Below are 4,459 nucleotides of genomic sequence, written 5' to 3'. Positions count from 1 at the left end.
TCCCAAAGTGCTGGGATTACAGGCTTGAGCCACCGCGCCCGGCCTGAATTTCTTTTAAAGAGGACTGAGTCTTCCCTCTCCTGTGCCAAAGCCCAGGTAGAGTATCTGGTTCCCCTCTCGCATCAGTCTCTAGTTACACTTACCATTTCTATAGAGAAGATTGTTGCCCAATATTAGTGGGAATAACTAGGAAAATTAGGAAAATCTGGTATACTATAGTAGACAATACTTCTTTTTTTTTTTTTTGAGACGGAGTTTCACTCTTGTTTCCCAGGCTAGAGTGCAATGGCACGATCTCAGCTCACCGCAACCTCCACCTCCCAGGTTCAAGCAATTCTCCTGCCTCAGCCTCCTGAGTAACTGGGATTACAGGCATGTGCCACCACACCCGGCTAATTTTTGTATTTTTAGTAGAGACGGGGTTTCTCCATGTTGGTTGGGCTGATCTTGAACTCCCGACCTCAGGTGATCTGCCCACCTCAGCCTCCCAAAGTGCTGGGATTACAGGCGTGAGCCACTGCACCAGGCCAACAATAAATTTTAAAAGAAATAAATTAAATTTTGTTTTCAGAAGTTAGCCTAATGTTTAATCAGGAAATATTTGAAACATCAAAATATTTGAAAATTAGAAGTAAAACAAGGATATACCACATTACCGATGTTATTTAACATTGTTTTAGAGATATTAACCAAAACGCATAAGAAAAACATTAGGTTAAAAATTACAAAAGAGAGCATACGATTATCACTTTATAGATGATGTGACCATGTACCTGAAAAACCAAATCTGCTTATAATCAGCATTTTGAAATAAGCAGGATTCCATGTGAAGCAAACAAAAGAATTTTTTTTTCCCCTCATAATTTCTACTCTCAATCCTCTCTGTGAGTTAATTTTTTTGTTGCCCTGGATAAGAACTTGCACAGACTATCATTTTTAGATCACTCTCTGATATCCTTTGATTGTTTACAGTCACAATCTCAGTCTCATTTTACTAATTATAACCTCTAGTTCACTGTAATAATATGTGAGTTTCATTTAAAGCCTCTTCTCTGAGCTCAGGCTTGCTTCAAGCTTGCAGTATGAAAGAGGGACATAATTAAGCTTCTTGAGTTCCTCGCCCTGAGCTTCTATTTCTCCTGCCTAATAGTCAGTCTCTGGATCCTATGAGATTAGAGCAGGGGTAGGGAAGAGGAGGTAAGGGAAAGAAAAGTCTTTCTTGACTTGTTTTGGTGTTGGTCTCTTTTGCCTTGATGGATGTTCAGCACTCCTTTGTTAGGAGACACCATTAAGGGTTTCTCAGAGAAGCCCTTGCTGGAAACTTCTAATTGTATCTCCTGGGATATGTGCAGCATGTCTCCTTGAAATGGCTACTTATGATATCCGTCATACACTTCTGCATTCTGTGACCCATTCCTTTGTTGAGGTCACTTTGTCCCTTTATTGGGTCCACATCTAGTCCAAATGGGGGAATAGGTACTAATCTTTGTGCTCCCTAAGCTCCAGCGAATACAGCAAAAATTATTCCCAAGTATGTCATCATTGCACTTTGGACCCGGAAGTCTAAAGGGGCCCCCTTACTTGTCCTAAGGTGAAGGAGAAATACCCTCATTTCTCCTATCAATTGGGAATATGTGTCCTTTTATAAACAAAATTCTTGGGACACTGAGTGTCCTATAATTCGACTGAATTCTGAAACTAACTACCCAGAGTTAACACAGACCCCATTGGTTAAGAGGCTCAGTCCTGGCTGGTCATGCCTATAGTCTCAGGACTTTGGGAGGCCAAGATGGGTGGATCACTTGAGGTCAGGAGTTTGAGAACAGCCTGGCCAATGTGGTGAACCCACATCTCTACTAAAAACACAAAAATTAGCAGAGCATGGTGGTGTGTGCCTGTGGTCCCAGCTACTCGGGAGGCTGAGGCAGAAGCATTGCTTAAACCTGGGAGGCAGAGGTTGCAGGGAGCCGAGATCACACCACTGCACTTCAGCCTGAGTGATGGAGTGAGACTCAGTCTCAAAAACAGAAAGAAAAAAAGACTCAGTCCCACAAGACTACCTGTTTCAGATACCAGCCACAAATCTAAGGCACTGCACTTCTGCCTAGCCAGCCAAAAATTGAGAGGTTCCTGTAACTGTCCTTCAGGTTCAATAATTCATTAGAACAACATATAGAACTCAGGAAAGCACTATACTTATGATTATAGCTTTGCTTTTTTGTTGGTTTGTTTGTTGGTATTGAGATGGTGTCACTCTGTTGTGCAGGCTGGAGTGCAATGGCACAATCTTGGCTTGCTGCAACCTCCACCTCCCGGGTTCAAGCCATTCTCCTGCCTCAGCCTCCTGAGTAGCTGGGATTACAGGCATGTGCCATGATGCCTGGCTAATTTTTGTATTTTTAGTAGAGATGGGGTTTCTGCATGTTGGCTAGGCTGGTCTTGAACTCCTGACCTCAGGTGATCCACCCGCCTTGGCTTCCCAAAGTGCTGGGATTACAGGCATGAGCCACCGCACCCAGCCTGATTATAGTTTTATTATAAAGGATACAACTGAGGAACAGTAAAATGGAAGAGATGCATAGGGTAAGGTATGGGGAAGGGCCTGCATATCTGCAAAGGGTCTTGAAAGTATTTTTGCCTAAGAAAATGTCTGAAATGAAAGATTCATTTAGTAGTATTTATATTGTGGAAATTTCTGCTACCATAACAGTATAAAAGTTGAATTTGTTTATGTTAATAGGGAATAGTTCTTATGACAGTCTTAAAAGAATTATAATTTCCAAGAAATTTAAACTATGCTGTTGTCTAAGTGATACTTTAAATTTATGTTTAACCCATTTTGCATTTTAAAAATTCAAGAAATGGGCCAGGCGCAGTGGCTCATAGGCTCATATCCCAGCACTTTGGGAGGCTGAGGCAGGTGGATCACTTGAGGTCAGGAGTTTGAGACCAGCCTGACCAGCATGGTAAAACCCTGTCTCTACTAAAAATACAAAAATAGCTGGGTGTGGTGACCGGCGCCTGTAATCCCAGCTACTCGGGAGGCTGAGGGAGGAGAATCACTTGAACCCGGGAGGTGGAGGTTGCAGTGAGCTGAGATGGTGCCACTGCACTCCAACCTGGGCAACAAGAGTGAAACTCCATCTCAAAAAAAAAAAAAAATCAAGAAATGTTAAAAGACATGAAAAATGGCAAGGCATTGTCCCACTACCCAATCCTACTCCTGTTAGGTGGCTACTTTGAACTCCTTTTGCTGTTTCTCTTAGCATTTTTCCTATATTTCTAATTAATATTCCTATATTGCTATTTTTTCATACATATTTTCCAGTGATTTCTAAGCAGGTAACTATGGATTGAGATTTCCCATACCACAGTCCTCAACTTTTTGTCCACACAATAGAATTATATCACAATTTTTCTCTTCTTTTCTTTTTTTTTTTTGGAGACAGAGTCTCACACTGTTGTCCAGGCTGGAATGCAATGGCGCGATCTCAGCTCACTGCAACCTCTGCCTCCCAGGTTCAAGTGATTCTCCTGCCTCAGCCTCCCAAGTAGCTAGGTTTACAGGCGTGCACCACCACGCCCGGCTAATTTTTGTATTTGAAGGAGAGACGGGGTTTCACCATGTTGGCCAGGCTGGTCTTGAACTCCTGACCTTGTGATCCTCCTGCCTCAGCCTCCCAAAGTGCTGGGATTACAGGCATGAGCCACCATGCTCGGCCCATAATTTTTCTTTAAATCATTGCTATCCCTGTGGAACCTTGCAGATACTGTTAATGTGAGCCAAGTAAAACACCAGATTCTAGATTCTTTCTAGTACAATTTGTGTTTTTCTCAGAGCAAATTGCCTTGTTTCTTCTTTTGCCTGATTTTATGTATGTGTCGCTATTTTTTTCAGTTTCTCTAACATTGCTGTCAGTTGCCTGTCGATATTTTCTGCATGATCAAACATACTAGCTCCTTAGTTTTCTTTGGAGATGTCTTTCCTATAGTCCTCACTTCTTCTGTTCCTAGATGCTGTTCTCTCAGTCTGCTGCCGGATGGTGTTCTAGGATTTGCCTTTTATAATTATACTGGCACTTTCATCACCATTTTCATGTTAGTTTTCCAGTGTCTTAATATAGTACCTTTTCTTTTTCCTAATTTATTCCCTAGTTTTGATGGAACATGTAGCCCAGTAGCTTCCTAAGAAAAGCCACATTGGAAATACTTTTATCATTCCCTGCAGATTTAAAATTGTCTTGATTTAATCTTCGTAGTGGCTTAGTAATCTGATTGGAGATAGAATTCTATTTCAGAATTTATTTTCCTTTATAATACTAAAGGAATGGCTTGGTTTTTTTCTTGTTTCAAATGATGCTATTGAGAAGTCTAGGCCGGGCGCGGTGGCTCAAGCCTGTAATCCCAGCACTTTGGGAGGCCGAGACGGGCGGATCACAAGGTCAGGAGATCGAGACCA

General features: G+C 41.9%; 1 protein-coding gene across 2 annotated transcripts in view; it reads left to right on the top strand.

Annotated features, from left to right (window-relative positions):
• Positions 1-4,459, top strand: part of ZNF829 (zinc finger protein 829) — a 27,936-nt gene that overhangs the window by 3,767 nt on the left and 19,710 nt on the right. The gene's annotated exons all lie outside the window — the stretch shown is intronic.

The sequence above is a fragment of the Colobus angolensis genome, unplaced genomic scaffold (assembly GCF_000951035.1).
Source record: "Colobus angolensis palliatus isolate OR3802 unplaced genomic scaffold, Cang.pa_1.0 Scaffold31, whole genome shotgun sequence".
In the NCBI taxonomy this organism is placed as follows: domain Eukaryota; kingdom Metazoa; phylum Chordata; class Mammalia; order Primates; family Cercopithecidae; genus Colobus; species Colobus angolensis.
This window is presented reverse-complemented; position numbering and strand designations above follow the sequence as displayed.